This window comes from Leptodactylus fuscus, chromosome 3 (genome assembly GCF_031893055.1).
Source record: "Leptodactylus fuscus isolate aLepFus1 chromosome 3, aLepFus1.hap2, whole genome shotgun sequence".
NCBI classification, from domain to species: Eukaryota; Metazoa; Chordata; class Amphibia; order Anura; family Leptodactylidae; genus Leptodactylus; species Leptodactylus fuscus.
The window spans coordinates 150,964,206-150,981,338 of NC_134267.1; the positions used below are offsets into that span (position 1 = coordinate 150,964,206).

General features: G+C 40.7%; 1 pseudogene; it reads left to right on the forward strand.

The window, feature by feature from the left end:
* The first annotated feature begins 3,896 nt into the window (after nucleotides 1-3,896).
* Nucleotides 3,897-16,238, forward strand: LOC142198517 (piRNA biogenesis protein EXD1-like; annotated as a pseudogene).
* The last annotated feature ends 895 nt before the right edge of the window (nucleotides 16,239-17,133 follow it).

Here is a 17,133-nt window from a genome sequence, read left to right on the forward strand (position 1 = left end):
AAACAGACACTAAGAAGGAATGGAACACAGGGCAGTTCTTCTATTCCACTTTTTAATTATGTAGCATTGAATATATAATAGGTTGATAAGAAAAAAATCTATGATCAATTTGAGAAAAAAGTTGTGGTGTAACAAACTGTGGAAAAGGGGTCTGAATAGTTTTTAAATGTACCGTAGTTGACATTTTTTAAAACTTCTGTCTCCTAGTCTGGCATCGTCTTATACAGGGCATGATGGGCAGTTCAATTGAACTGAAAATTATTTAACCCCTTCCTGCCGCAGGCATTTTTTGATTTTGATTTTTGATTCTCCTTCTTCCAAACCACAAAACCTCTTTATTTTTCCATTCAAAGAGCAGTATAGGGACTTAATGTTTGTGGGACAAATTATGCTTTGTAATGGTACCAGCTATTGTTCCATATGATGTACTAGGAAGCTGGAAAACAATTCAGAATGGGGTGGAATTTTTTTAAAAAACTGCATTTGTACGACTTTCTTATGGGCTTTGTTTTTATGGCATTTTACTGTGCAGCCAAAATGACATGTCACCTGTGTTCTATAGGTTGGCATGATTCCAGGAATACCAAATGTACAGTTTTATTTATGTTTTAAAAATCCAATACTTTGCAGCAATAAAATTAAAATTTCTTGACGTTGCTATATTCTGATATCTGTAACTTTTTTATATTTCTGTGTACGGGGATGCATATGGTGTCCTTTTTTTTCAGGGTCAGATGTACTTTTAGTTATACCATTTTGGAGAATGTCTATTGCTTTGATTGCTTTTTATACACATTTTTATGAGAGGCAAAACAGCAAAAAAAAGGCAGTTTAGCTCTTTTGTTTGTTTGTTTTTTTCCTGTTATGACATTCACTGTGCTAAAAAATTTTTTATTTTTTTAATTGTATTTATTAGACCCCCTGGGGTCTGATCATTAATGCAATTACAAAGAATTTCAAAATCCTGGCATAGAGCAGCTTGTCATACAAATTAATGTCATATAAATCATGGCGACTGATCACCAACCTCAGATCTCTTTCCAAGTACCAGTGATCTACAAGAAAATGGCGACGCCCGTGCACCTCCACAGAAATGTCACCTTGGTCACTTCAGTGACTCGTGTCATTCATTTAATCATGCTATCAAAAGTTTCATAAACTGTTTGTCTGACCACGTGATATATATGGTAATGAGTGAGATATGTAAAGTCAATTACATTGGTTGTACTACCAGACCTTTAAAAATTAGAATATCAGAGCATTTTCACAGCATTCAGAACAGTAACTGCTCCAAAGTCACTGGAGTGTCGAAACATTTTTTAAGCAGACATTCAAGTAACACATTGTGTTTAAAATTCAAAGCCATTGAGCATGTCCCACGGTCAAATAGAGGAGGAGATTGGGAGCACATTCTCCATGTATATGAAGCCCTTTGGATTATGAAATTGAATACCCGTTATCCGACAGTTAGGAATTTTAGAAACAATTTATCCTACATCTATCAAGTCTAGCAATATGTTTGGGGATATGCCACCATCTTTTGCCTATTTGCAGTTCCCAAATACTAACTGTATACCGAAGTATCTTCTTTTTTTGATGCAGTGACAAAGTAAATACATCACTGCCTTGTAATTTTCATAATTTTTGTATTTTGATTACCAGTGTATTGTCAAATCAGGTTACGTTTCAATCCAACACGTGATTGCTTTTCTAACCAATGGTTGATTTCCTTTTCTTGCGCATGCACATTTGATTGTGATTAGCTAGTTGCCATATTTGTGAAGGGCAACGATCTACTACGAATCGACAATCATGTTTTGGATCATGAGACTTATTTGGAACTATTTATCTTATTCCATCTTATGAGTAAATCATCTTGGTGTCAGATCATGGAGTTTTTAATATCAACATTTATATGTTTGTTTGGTATCGTTTTATTTGTGTTGCTTTGAGTTTTTCATTTATTTGTTTTTTGTTTTTTGTAAAGTTACTTATTAATATGATTACTTCTTTTCATTATGTCTATATTATCTTTTGATATGTCAGTATCTTTGTCTGGTGTTTTTTATAGTCATGCAATGGGTTAATGTGTTAATTAAGCATACACATGGTTGTAAAACCTTAATTAAGAGTCTGTAAAAGGGAGCAGGAAACTTTGTTTTGCCAGGCTATTGAGTAAGAAGGTCACCTCCGAAACGCGTCATCTGGCGCAGTACATGGACATCAGGGTTTCTTCCCCGTTTTTTTCCCCTTCATCAATTTTTAATTCCACTAGATGTTGTATTAATTAACAGTTACGTTTTATTGGATACAAGCGCATCGCTGGATTTTTTTCCTCTCTTTGATATGCATCATGGCCCCAGCCGGAGGGGTATTACAAGTCCGTGCGGAGCTATCCTGAAGAGATGGAGTTGAATTGAATTGCACTTATGCAGAAGCTGGAATCACTGTGAGTGGGCTGTGTGTTTTTTCTTTTCCCCCTTTACCCTCTTTTTGGACTGTAGGCCTTAATACCTGCACTAATCGCTGGTGTTAGTGCTGGATCTCTGCTGTATAATACAGTAGAGACCCTGCTGCTATATTTAAATACCCAAAATCCACTGTAATAGTATGTGAAGGCCTATGTAACAGTACAAGTAAAAGCAATGAGGATAACCATCAATTAATAAGCAATTGCTTCAATGTTTTACACAGTAATGCGAATGCAGTAAGCAAGAGTTTTTGCTGGCACCATGACAAAACAATTTTAGCTAGGAAATGCATCAAATTTTTTCCATGGCGTTCTTCATTGAGATTTCGATGCATTTTTTTCTGTGTTTTTTCTCCCCTTATTAAACTTATAAGGAAAACAGAAAGTAAAATCAACATGCTGCATTTTTTTAAAATGAGCCCTGTGGTAACACAAACAATAAGATAACATAATACTTTAATAGTCCAACCGTGGGGAAATTTCAGAGTGTTACAGCACCATGATAATACAGATACAGGATAATACACAGTAATATATTACAGAAGGAGACAGACACAAGCTGAGAAAAATACTAGGAATCCATAGCAGCTAATGAAGAAAAGAAGGAAAGAAGACTTCAGGATAATTTAGCTCTGTCTCTTCGCTTGGTCTGATGTAGATTATGTAGCCTGACCGCAGTTGGGAGGAAGGACTTTCGATAGCGCTCCTGCTCACACTTGGGATGAAGCAGACTGTCACAGTGCTGCCAAGTGCCGTCAAGGTCTCATACATGGGGTGGGATTTATTCTCCCGCATGGAGCTCATCACGGACAGTGTCCTTTTGTCACCCACCACCTGTACTGGGTCCAGGGGGTTTTCCAAGGCAGGGCTGGCCCTTCTGATCAGCCTGTCAAGTCTATTTCTGTCCCTGGTTGATATACTGCTCCCCCAGCAGGCCACTCCGAAGAAGATGGCTGAAGCAACCACAGATTTGAAAAAGGGCCTAAGAGGTGTCCCCTGGACTCCGAAGGCCCTCAGCCTCCTGAGCAGGTAGAGTCTGCTGTGGCCCTTTCTGTGCAGTGCATCCAGTTGACCAGCATAGTCCAGTTAATTATTGAGGAGCAGACTCAGGTACTTATAGGTCTTGACTATCTCAATGCATGACCCTTGGATCTCCTCCGGGATTGGAGCACTTCTCCGTTTGCTAAAGTCCACCACCATCTCCTTGGTCTTCCCAGCATTAATCCTGAGCTGGTTCCGCTGGCACCATTCTACTAAATCCCAGTTTAAGTCTCTGTACTCCCTATCGTCACCATCAGTGATGAGGCCTACTATATATGAGTCCTAATTTAGATGCACATCAACATAATAGTAATCTGAATGATACCAGAGATAATTGTAGCTGCTAAGAATGTAGGAAGCACTAAACTAAAGACATACAATAGTCATGTACACCATGTCATATAAGGTAAATTCCTGCACTTACTATTTTCTAGAAATTTGCACCAGGAATATCATTAAAAGATAAAGCTATTGCTTTTGTCACTTAAGACAAATCAGTCACCTACAAAAGACAGTTATAGATATCTAGTCTGGCCGCTTCTGCTGCTGCTGGGAAAACCAATCACACCGTCCCCAGGAGCAGACATAAAGGAAAGGTGGTGTCAGGAGTCGGGAGATGCATTTTATAGCTGTGAAATACTGGTGGGTGTTCCTGGCCTGCACATCGGGTGAGAAGGTTCTGCGGCAATGGTTTACAGTCACTACTAACCATAAATTTATTCATGCGCTATGCAAGGGAATTATTACTGCCAAGCAACCATTAGAAGAGGGAGCACTTCTAAACATTACTTCATTTCACAGGTCTTCTATGCATTTTTTGTTCAATTCCCCCTGCATTTCATTTATTATACAAACTATATCAATATAGAAAAATGGCTTAGAATATATACAAAGTATGCTAGAGTCAGCATTTCCTTGAGACATTCTGTACATGGTTGTTTTGCCAAAGTCTCTACGTGGTCAGTACCTGTATTTTTTTCCCCATTAGATTAATTTAGTTATATTGCTTGCTTTGCATCTTTCTACTGTTTTCTATTACTAAATAACAGCAAAACGGTGTGGATACATGAAAAGAGAACATTTATTGATACAGAAATGTCAAAAGATAGGGTAGAAAGAGGTGTATAGTTATAGAAAACAGATATGTGAAAGAAAAGCTAGAAACTAGAAACCATATTCAATCTAAATATTTTATATAGTAATTGTCCATTTTACCCCATTATCCAATCTCGTAATCAACTGTTTCGGAATTTGCCTATACTCTTAGTTACCGTTGTGGGCACAGAAGTCTACAGAGATGTATTTCAGGTGTAGGTAACATGAGCATGCAAGTGATTAGATATAGGGGTAAAAGAGTCAAAGGAGGTGCATGTCCTGCCTCGTTGTTATAGTGAGACTGTACATGAAAATATATCAGGGATAGATCAGTTACTAGCTGGTGGAAACAGCAGTAGTCCAGTCTTTGAAAGATTAAGTTTCAGAAAGAGGAGAGACATAAAATAAGAGACAGCAGAGAGAGACATTTACTGGTGTTTTGTAATACTCGGGTGATATCACAAGAGGAGGTATATAGTTGGGTTTCCACAGCATAAAGATGGAGAGTGAAGACAGGAGAATGAAGAAATGGGGCACAGTGATGAGTATAAAGTATCTGAGAGGTGCTGAGTATTTATAGCACCTAGATTCCTATATCTATAATAGATTGGTGTGTTCTGTGAAGAAGAGGAAATACTGCTGGCAAAAGAAAGGTTATGGTCAGAATGTTGTAGAGAAGAGTTAGTAAATTTAGAAACTGAAAAAGAGTTGGAGGAAGACCAAGCGTATTACCGTGTTTTTGTGTGGATGAAGAGTAACATTCTGAAATACCAAAATAACTGGTTAGTGAAAGAAACATGGATGGTACTGAGGATGTTATAGTTGTCCTTGATGATGATATAAAGATGGGAAGTCAAGAAACAAAGTGGTCCAAGAATTGAAATTGGTAGAACGAGAGCAATAGTAGAACATCCAATAGTTACTTGCAGGGAGTGAGGGCAGAAAAGTTTAATGTGGTAATGAAGGGAAGGTGACTGATGGTACTTGGGAATGAGCTATAAAGTGCACTGTGGTGTATCTGCAGTACCTTCCTATGACGGACATTTATAACCGTAATGTGAACCCAGCTTAAGATCAATGAGTAAATATAAACTGCTTATTCAATATGTCTTTTTATTATATAAATGTTTAAAAATGTTATACTCCATATTTACTTAGAAACAAAGTGTCTCCTTAGCTTGTTCTCAGGATACTCGAATATCATATTAGCATCATGTGGTACAGAGCCAGCCAAAGTAGAAGGGTTTATTATTTACACTCTGCACATAATGCAATAAAACGATTGAGAGAGTAATAAAAATGTCCTTCTTTTACTGTGAATGACATTGTCAGGAAAAATGGCATTCGCAGTGAAGTCATTTAGGCAGATCTCAGAGAGGTTAAACATGAATTACATACAAGTACTAAGACAAGACAACAAGACGATTTATTTTGTTCCAAGGACAACATTTCTCAAAAAAGTTGTCTAGAAATTCAAAAAATGTGACTACATAACCTTCTTCTTCTAATAAAAGTCATGTACAGCAAGCATCAAGGGCAGTGGAATAAATTGCACTATTCTTGGTATGCATTACAAAGCCTAAACAAATTTGTTTTTACACTGTTTGTCTTGAATATTCTTAGAGCACAGTTAGCATCCAAAATACAATGGTGACTAAAACGCTTTGTGTTACTCAGTGTCTCTTCCCAAGGATTACTAATATACAAATGCCCATCACTTGCAATCTTTCTAATTTTTACCATTCTAGACAACTTATTATACAGACATCATATCTGTAATATGTAATATATAAGATGTGTGTGTTACTATTCTGGTGCCCTAAAACATCGAACAGGCCAATGATGTTAAAAATAAGTTGTAAATTTTATGGACAACCAACCATATTGGATTCTCTTTTTTGATAGGTACTAGTGAACATATGGTAAGGAGACCATGAAGGATTTGCCGGGTAGCTTTGATGAGACAGCTCGAATAATAATAATATTTTATTTATATAACACTAACATATTCTTCAGCACTTTACAAATCATAGGGTTAATGTACAGACAAAATGAACCATTACAGTGTAACGGTGGGACGGGTTGGCCCACTGGGGAACCAGTGAATCCCGCAGAGGGCCCCTTACCTTTATGGGGCTGTACCGGACCACACTGCTTTTTTTTAATAGGCAGTAGAAGTGCAGTAATGGCCCCTATTCACTTACCTCACCCCGCTCCTGGCCAGTGCCCCCCTCATATGCCACACATTACTTCATCATGATGTAATGTGCATCACACAGGGCCCGAGCTGAAGTGAAAAGATAGGCCTCAAGCAAGAACGGGGAGAGGTAAGTGATGCAGCCAGGTTCTCCCCGCTTTTACTATCTTGTTTTAATAACCAAATCACAAAACTGGGGAGAAGTGTCTTTACCAACTCTATTTTACCACTAGTCAGGGTCGCTTTTAACCATAGGGCCAACGGTGCACCAGACAGTGCACTTACACCAGACCCTATGGTAGTGGGGGCTGCCTTTGGACGGTGGGACAGTCCTACATTTGCTGTCCTGCTATCCAGTTCAGTGGGTCTGAGCTACGACAACTCAACTTTAACTCAAGTTGAAGCCAATGATGAAGTAGAGATCCATCCGCCCTGCCCACAGGCTTCTGGCTCTACCACTCACAGACACACATTGAGCCTGTAGCTGACAAGCTAAGCTCTGATACTTACCTGTCTGCTCTCCAGCACCTCCTGTTTTTACCTGTTCCAGGAGCACATGATGTGATATCAGAGCACCTAGAGCAAATAAGGAATGGCACTTTGGAGCAGGCAGGTAAGTAATCACCTAATACTGCTATAGGTTGGACCAGTGAAGGGGCCACTGTATGTTCCCCCTCATACAGTGGCCTCTTCACTTGCCCCATGTACTGTATGAGGACCATTGATGGGGCCATTATTTTGTGGGCAGGTGGTCAGTGATGGAGGCCAATAGTTACATTAAAGGGGTTGTCCCGGATAACTGGGCACCGTAAATTGCTCCATACAGCTGATGGGACCGTTTGTCAGCCCCCTACCTATCAGGAATTTATGGTCTATCCTGTGAATAGGCCATAAAGAAATTATCCCTGGAAAACCCCTTTAAAATGCCCCTCACAGTTTAATGTCTTCCAACACAATGTCAGCCCCCATTACTGCCCCCACACAATATAATGGCCCCATCACTGTTCTCCATACAGTATAGGGGACCAATGAAGAGGCGACTGTGTGGGGGGACCAGTGAAGTGGTCATAAAAAAAATTTGGCCCAGACAACCCCTTTAAAAAGGTTGTCGATAAATCGGAGCAACCAATGTGACCGCCGGGGAGTTGTATAAATTTATTTTTTTTTAAACCGGATACTCACCTGTCCCCAGCACCTCATTGTCCCCTGCCTGTGCCTACTCGGTCTCATGGTTGGGCCTCAATTCAGGAAATTCTGCACCTAATGTGTCTTAGTGGTCACATATGGAACAAGAAGGCATCGGCATGAGACTGAATTCACATTGGCAGCGGACAATGGACCAATGGGGACAGGTGAGTATGCTTTATTTATTTTTACACCTCCCACCACATGGGTTGCTCCAATTCCTGGACAACATCTTTAAAGAATTTATCCATGTTTCTAATATTGATGGCCCGTCCTTAGGATAGGCCATCAATATTACATCTGTGGGAGTCTGACAGCCAGGACCTTTGCAGATTAGCTTTTCCAGGACATTATAGCTAGAGGTAATGGTGACAATTCTAGGAGCCATGCCATTCACTTGCCATACAGGATGTAGCAGTGGATTTAGGTAGTGCAGTGGTGCACATCATATGGTGGGCGAGCAGCATGGTCCCTGACATATTACCTTTAGCTGATCTGTCTTGGTACAGCTGATCTGCAGGGGTCCTGGCGGTGGGCCTCTAGAAACCATTCCACTGGTGGGCCCTAGACATCCAGGTCCAAAACTGGCGCCAATGAAACATTTGTAACAAGGCTCTCACAAGGATAGAGGGACTTTTACAGTTCCCTCAGCTTAAGAACTGGGTGTTTGCTTCAACATCTGTACCCCTAAAGTTAATACCATATTAAGCAGTATTTCATTGATTCAAGGGAACCATCAGGACAATCCTTTTCAAGATGTGTCCACCAGCTGATTACCTGATGTTCCTCGCCTAACATCAATGGCATCCTGCTGCTTTGCTGAAAGGAAGCCATGGCTATATACTGTAAATCATTTGTCATACACTACCACAATATGTTAATGAGGGTATCTTAGTAATTTTGTAAAGCAATAACTGGTCTCCACTGCTTTGTTGTTTCCCCAAACCATAAAACAATGCATAGCAAGCAGCTTTATAAATTCCAGTTTTCATTGTGGATTTCAGCTCATTCCATCTATCAATTTAGCTAAATATTACTGTAGATAGGCAACTTGGGTAATTTAATTAAAGCACAATAGTCCTGACTGCTAATAGTCTACACTTCTTATGTAGTTTGTCAATAGCTAGAAACCATATAACATTCTACTAAGTCAACTATGTTGTTCCATTGTTATGATGCAACACAATTCAAGGTGACTGCAATTACTCAGATCACCCAATTCAGTTAGCAAATAGGTAAGGTAATAGTAGAAAGGGATATACTGGTAGCTTGTTGCATGATATAATGCTAAACTTGTCTACTGTCCAGGGACCTGTCCTAATTCATTCTAGCTATCCAATTATCTATCAAAAGCCAACAAAAGGAGTATTTATCCATGCTTTATCTAAGGGAAAATTGTAGCATGATGTAAACATTTCTGCTACACTAGAGATGGTAAAGATTTGCAAAGCCTGTTTGAAAAGAGCTGAGTGTGTGTCTGTTCCAGTGATCTATTGGTTTGGGAAGGTGGCCAAATGGTTAGAAGATATATTCTAATTACATTAATCTAGGTTCTCCTAGTTGAATTATACATCGATGGCTTCTGAACCTGATCCTCTGATCTCAGAGTTCTAAGACTGGCACATAAACAAAAGATCCTCTAGCTTTCTTTTATCGTATTTATTGTCTTACTAACTTAATGGTGAGAACATTTGTATTTTAAAACATGCACATTGGGTAACCTTCTCCAATGCAAGAGTTTATATACTGTAGATTCTGAAAACAAATGGTATAGGCCATACAAACCCAGCTGGAACTCTAGGCCACATAAGAACTGATATTAAGAGTTTCCAATTACATTAATTATTTGATATCACATGCATGGCAATATGTTACCATTAACTGACCCTTTCCTAGGAAAGGGTCGAAAAATTCTAAGGGAGTCTGGATTATCTAAGGGTCCTTAAAGTGATCTTTCTTCCCTTCCTTCCCAATATTTTCAACATACAATGGTCTTTTCTGGTCCTTTGTAACTTGAAACCAACTCAACATACAATACGTGCCTAGAGGTTCAAACAAATCACCATGGTAATCATTGACAATCGATCATTCCAATTGATCATTCCTGTATTAGTGAAGTCTATGCACTGACTGGTTATTAGCACCTCTCTATAAGATTATAGAGCGATTATACATGTCTTGTTCTTCTCTTTACCAGTGCCAGGATGAGCTGCTCCTTTGGACACCATGTCATAGAGGCTACATGTTAACTTGGAGTACACTGTGCTTAAAAATGTTTTTGTCACCATCATAGACAGTGGTTTACAGCTTCCAACAGCTTTTTATTTTTTATTTTAATTTTAAGAAAAAAAAAAAAAACCATAAATAAAACCCAACAGCTCTTTATAATGTTTAAATGAATTGCTAGATCTACAGTATATTAGTTATCTGGTAATTTTTTTGTTTTGTTTTGTTTTTTTACACTTTTTTCCTGCTTTTATGACAGTTATCTTCAGAACAGATAGTAGTTTTCCATACGGTTATAGTCTCCAGTTATAGTGGTTCCAACTTCTATTGGTCACCCCAGAACCATTATTTATTGTGACTTGAAGTACAACTGTACTTATAGCCATGTCTAGCTACTACAGAAAAAGACCACACTTACCCAATTCCAGATGATACATGACTGTGCAGGATGCTAGCAAGCCCCCATTGCAAAACATGATAGAAAACAGGTACAAAATGCTAATGAAACATCCACTCACACACCTACAATCCATGAGGGCGCCCTTGAAGAAGCCTGACAACACACAAAATGGCCGCTGCCTGTTTGTTCTCTCCATCTCATGGTGTCACCATGCTGGAAGTTATTGCCTGAATAAAGCAACCTTATCCATGAATGGTGAGTGCTGCCTTTTCTTTGAGACTAAAAAAAACTGTTTATTTAGCAGAGCACCAAATGGCCGCTGCCTGTTTGTTCTCTTCATCTCATGGAGATATATATATATATATATATATATATATATATATTTGACGATCCTACTGTTTCCTCTGGATTTAATGAACTATATTGGAGCAGGATAGTGCCAGCTATTTTTTATCCATATTTTTAATTTTTGAATGTATTCTGCTCTTGGTTTGAACAAAGTACCTTACAGTCTACCCTGAGCAGAAGATGGTCATTAAAACTGCAAAATCAGCAGTCACGAAGACATGAATCTTGGCTTTATCTTCAGTAAATCCCTAGATAACACTGGTTGAAGTGGAGCGGCATATACTCGCAGTTTTCACTTCAACCAATATACAGGGGAACAAGTGCAGCTACAGAGAGAGGAGAATGATTCCTCTTTCTCCTGTCTCTGTGACTTCAGATCACACCATAAGAGGGGATACCACAGATACCATACTTGCCATTTAACCCCTGAGCTCTAACAACCTGTAAAATAAAATTAGTACTTTTGACAAGCCCCCCCTGACCGACTTCATTCCTGCGCACTCTATTATGTCCCATAGAGGCCCCTGCACACAGTATTATGTCCCTTAGTGGCCCCTGCACACAGTATTTTGTCCCTTAGTGGCCCTTGCACTCAGTATTATCCCCGGTAGTGGCCCCTGCACAAGTATTATGCCCCACTGTGGACACCCATAAACAATTATTATACTCTGGGGTCTTTTCAGACCCCAGAGTATAATAATCGGAGATCCGGGGGAATAAAAACATAAAAAACTACTGTTACTTACCTGTACCCCGGCATCTACGCTGTCGGCCTCCGCTGCCACCCTTGTTGAATGACGTCGGATGTCACATGACCCGAGTCGCAGGCCGGGGTCATGGGACGTCAGAGACGTCAGACAACTAGGCCTGAAAGCCTGCCCGGATCGTGGAGAGGTAAGTAACAGTGTTTTTTATGTTTCTTACCTCTCCCGGGCCTCCGATCATTATACTCGGGGGTCTGAAAAGACCTCCGAGTATAATAATAGTCTTTGTGGGGCCCACGGTGTCACTTATCGATCCCGGCCCAGTCACGATCGGTATTAAATAAAAAAAAAAACCTCAGCGGTAGCAGCTGTCACCGGGCCCCTAATGTCCTGGGCCCTGTGGCAGCTGCTTCTGCTGCTATGGCGGTAGTTACGCCACTGCCTGGAATGCAGAGAGGGATAAAATGTTGCTGATCCAAGGCTGAAATGCATTAAAAACTTAAAATGCACATAAGGCACCAGAGTTACCGTATATACTCGAGTATAAGCCGAATTTTTCAGCACAGTTTTTGTGCTGATAAAGCCCCCCTCGGGTTATACTCAAGTCAAGCAAAAAAAAAATATTTTTTTTTTTTTTTTTTTTTTGGGGGGGGGGTCTATGACTAGCCGCTATAGTAATGTATTGAATCTCCTATAAAATAGTGGGAAAAAAGCTTTTAAAAAAAAGTAAAATAGAGATAAATAAAAGTTCTAAATATCCCTCCTTTCCCTAGATTACATATAAAAGTAGAAAATTACTGTGAGACACAAACACATTAGATATCCCTGTGTCTGAAAGTGCCCGGTCTACTGAATATAGGATATCTGCAGTGCTCCTGTTCCATCGGGAAGGGGTTAATAAGAGCACTGCAGATACCCTATATTCAGCCAGGCTGAATTCCAAGTGGGGGAAAAAAAACTCAGTCCTCAAGCTCAGGAAAGGGGCAGACAGACAACCAAAACACCCCCTCCCCTTCCCCAGCACCTACTGCACCCAAAAACTTAGACCATTTTAATTTTTGAAATTTTCCAGTAGCTGCTGCTTTTCCACCCCTCGGCTTATATTCGAGTCAATAAGTTTTCCCAGTTTTATGTGGTAAAATTAGGGGCCTCGGCTTATATTCAGGTCGGCTTATACTCGAGTATATACGGTATGTCCCAGTAATATATATTTGAGCCATTTTCAGAAGGGTTTATGCCATGTTAATTTGACTGTCGGGGGTTAATATTAGTCATCCTGGGACAGAGATCTAAAAAAGTAGCCCATTACTTGGTACTATGTTTAATCTGGAACATTGTTCACTAGAGCGCTTCTTTGGAGTGTTCCTTTGGATATTACAATATTTTCTGGTTAGAAGTCATCTTTTGATGTACTACAACAAAAGCAAGTTTCTTATTTTATTATCTGATGTACATTTATATTAATACCTTGTGGTATTTTATGTTTCACAAACATCTTTATTCACGACAAATAATTTATAATGTACAAGAATGGCTGCACTTTTATTTGATGGGAAGTTTGTTTACAGCTTTTATCCCTCACAGAAAGCAACTGAGTAAAAATAATTTCTGCAAAGTAAATGAGATTAGACGGGTGGATATAAGTGCAGAGAGTTTATAGACACACTTGCCCTAAATAAAGCATATTTGTTTCTTAAAGAGACACTGTCCAGAACTAAGATCGTAAAATACAATGGTGAATAGTAGAGATGAGCGAATAATAAAATATTCGATATTCATTATTCGTTTCGAATAGCCGCTCAATATTCGACTATTCGATCGAATATCGAACCCCATTATAGTCTATGGGAGAAAATGCTTCATTTCAGGGAATCCCACCATTCAACTCAGGAGGGTCACCAAGTCCACTATGACACCTCAGCAAATGATGTCAACACCTCTGCAATGCAACTGGGACAGCAGGGGAAGCATGTCTGGGGGCATCTGACAAGCTCAAGTCACTGTTTTACCCCAACATCACAGCCTATCAACTACACACTTTCCACACTCAAAAAAACCTCTATCAAAGTGGGAAAATACCTGGAAACCTTCTTTCTTCCCGAAATGGATGGACAGAAACCCAAATTTAAGCTAAACAAACATTAACGAGCACCCCTTTAAATCACGTTGCCCATGACAACCACAGATGGAATAGGCAATGGGAAATCCAACAGTACCCACCCTGAACTGTCATTGTGGATGTGTGTGTGTGATGTGGTAAGACGTTCCAAAATTCACTTTTATGGCCCTTAACGTGAGCCCTTCAAAATTAAGTTACAGGCCTTTAAGCTGAGCTACCAGCAGAGATTGAGGCCCTTCAGGTGACTTCAGCCTTCTACCTGCAGAGTTTTAGGCCCTTTGGGTGAGTTGAGCCTTGCACCAGCAGAGTGTTAGCCCCTTTAAAATTCTTAGCCCCTAAAACGGTGGTTCCAGAACCATCACTCTCATTGTGTGGGATTGATGCAGTGGATTGGACTGAGGACCCAGAGATTGACCTTGATTTTGATTGTCAAATTGATAACATTTTGGCATCAAGTCCTGGGGGTAACTTTTATTCAGAGGGCCGCAAAGATGGAGAATTGGCTGAAACCACTACTACCGGTAATGTTCCTCTAATATGGGACTCTACATTACCTCTACAGGGTTCTGATCAGGTGTTAATATTCCAAACAACATGCTCCAGTACTTTAGATGTAGATCAGAAACCCCTTTCCCTTCCGACACCAGATTTAACAAAGCTTCACCATCATCATCCTGCTGAGATGGAGCCACTAAAGGAAACCTTGCCTTCAAAGGCATATTCTGGAGCTGTGACTGAGCCAAATCTAAACACAGAGTCCTTTGGAATGGAACAAAATTCACCAGCAGTGTTTTTGGCCCTTTGGTTGAGTTGAGCCTTGCACCAGCACTTGTCCCTTAACATCAGGCGGGCCCTAAGTTCTGCGCTAAGTTGCACAAAGTTCCCCTTGACCACCAACGCGTGGACAAGTGCATGCAAGGGACGCTGCATCTCAATAGCGGCACACTGGCTGAATGTAGTTTTGGCTGGGACCGGGTTGCAAACTGTGGCGGCCTGCCTTGTCTCCCCGCCCAATATTCCTGGCAGGAGTGCTGAAACACCACCCTCCTCCTCCTCCTCCGCCGTTGAATCGATCCCAGCTACTGGATTGGGGAGACGTCAGCAGGCCGTGCTGAAGCTCATCAGCTTGGGGGACAGACAGCACACTGCCTCCGAGGTCAGGGATGCCATCCTGGATGAGATGGCAATGTTTTTTGCCCCGCTGCAGCTTGGCCCAGGTGCAGGTTGGCGTATGTGATAATGGCTGGAACCTGGTAGCAGATCTGGAGGTTGCCAGACTCAAACACGGTCCACACATGGCCCACGTTTTCAAATTATTGGTGCAATGGTTTCTGACAACTTCCCCCAATTTACACAAACTACTGGTTAAAGTGTGGCGCTTGTGCTCCTACTTTGGCAAGTCTACAGTACCTGGTTCTAGCCTCAATACACTCCAGCAATGCCTACATCTGTCTGAAGCACTGGCTGTTGTGCGAGGTCACCACACGCTGAAACCCTAGATACCGTATGTTGAGCAGGGTGTGTGAGCAGCAGAGAGCTTTGATGGAGTTCCATCTACAAAACCCAAGGGTTCATCAAAGTCAGCTCCCTCCGATTCTGCACCATGAGTTTCCTTGGGTGGCAGACTTATGTGAAATCCTATCCCATCCTTTCCACTGGACAAGAAACATTAGTATGCGCTCATCACAATTGCTGATATGACAGCTGCATTAAGCAATGTGCAGGGTACAATGCAGACCAGGCCCGAGCACCAGGAACAGGTGTTAGAATGGCTAGCGGATAATGGTTCCAGCTGCTTTTCCAGCAGCCGGTCAGCCACTACTTGCAGTCGTGTTCATACCCAAGAGTTTGCCCCTCCTTCCTCCCAACATGCCCAATCTTCCTAACAGACTCATCCCACCCTTGCCCCCTCCTAGGATCTCTTTTTGGGTCATTTTACTGTCTCTCCCTCTGTTGAACCACTTCCCCTCAATACGGAGTGATATTAAACAATTAATTTGATACTCAGGTCGCTGATGTCTACCCATTCTCAATGGAAACTAGTGGCTTTCTTCCCAGTCACACAAGTACAGTTAAGCATTGTTTGATGCGATATCTCAACCTTTCACACTCACAAGTTTCTTTCCTAAAGTATAAGGAAACTTTAATGAAGGATAATCTGAACATCTGGTGTGACCGTCCATTGACAACTGCAGCACTGAAGTTACTATCACTGGAAGTTGTACACCTTTTTTCTCGATGCTATGCTAGCTGACTACACTTGGTTGGTCGATGGTTATCTTAATGCATATCGCCAAGGGGCATCAGATGTGTTTCTCAGCACTGAGGCCACCTCCTCTGAGCTCCCAAAGGAACTTCAGCAGATTTATGTTTTGCAGCAAAAGAGAAGAGAAAAGGCCTTGAAAGAATATCAAGTGAATGGTGTGGGTTTCCTCAAAAGGGCGGAGAAGTAATGGCTGCAGCTGTACTACATTTATATAGCAGTTTTCAGTGTTCTAGTACCAGTGTCCGATGCTTGTACTTCTTGAGTTATTGGTTGAAATAATGTCACAGAAATAAATGAAAGATACAAGGGGTAGACCCTTAAAAATTGGATTGAGCTGATATAGCCTGAATGAATTTCGGTGTCTCCCACTTATCTTTAGGGGGCAGATCCTTAAACATTGGATTGAGTTGATATAGCCTGACTGAAATTCTGTCTCTCCCACCTAAGTTTTGGGGTTACACACCGTGGAAAAACTGAAAAGAGTGGAAATAGCCTGACTGAATTTCGGTGTCTCCCACCTAGGTTTTGGGGTTACACACCGTGAAAACTGGATTGAGCGGACATAGCCTGACTGAATTTCTGTGTCTGCCACCTAGGTTTTGGCCAATCACACCGTGGACATTGGGATTGACCGTACATAGCCTGACTGAATTTTGGTGTCTCCCACCTAGATTTTGGGGGTACACACCCTCGATGACTTGGTATAGAGTTTACAAAATACTCTGTGCTGACACATATGGATGCTGTGTGTACAATTTCTTAAAATTGTACCCTGCAGAGTTTGTCAGGTGCTTCCCTGCTGCTTTTTCTAACATGAGGACGATAAGAGAGAGTACACACGGCCATGGGCAGCGTACGTTAGATATGTTAGAAGCAGCAGAACAGTCAGATATGTAAAGGTGTTACACATGCTATGTGGCAGCAATATAGTAGAAAGCAAGTAAAAAAAAAAAAAAAATCCCAGTAGTTAGAAAGTATTGAACTGTTACTTCCATCTGCTAGGTACCGTATTTTTCGGACTATAAGACACACTGGACTATAAGATGCACCTAGGTTTTAGAGGAGGAAAATAGGGAAAAATA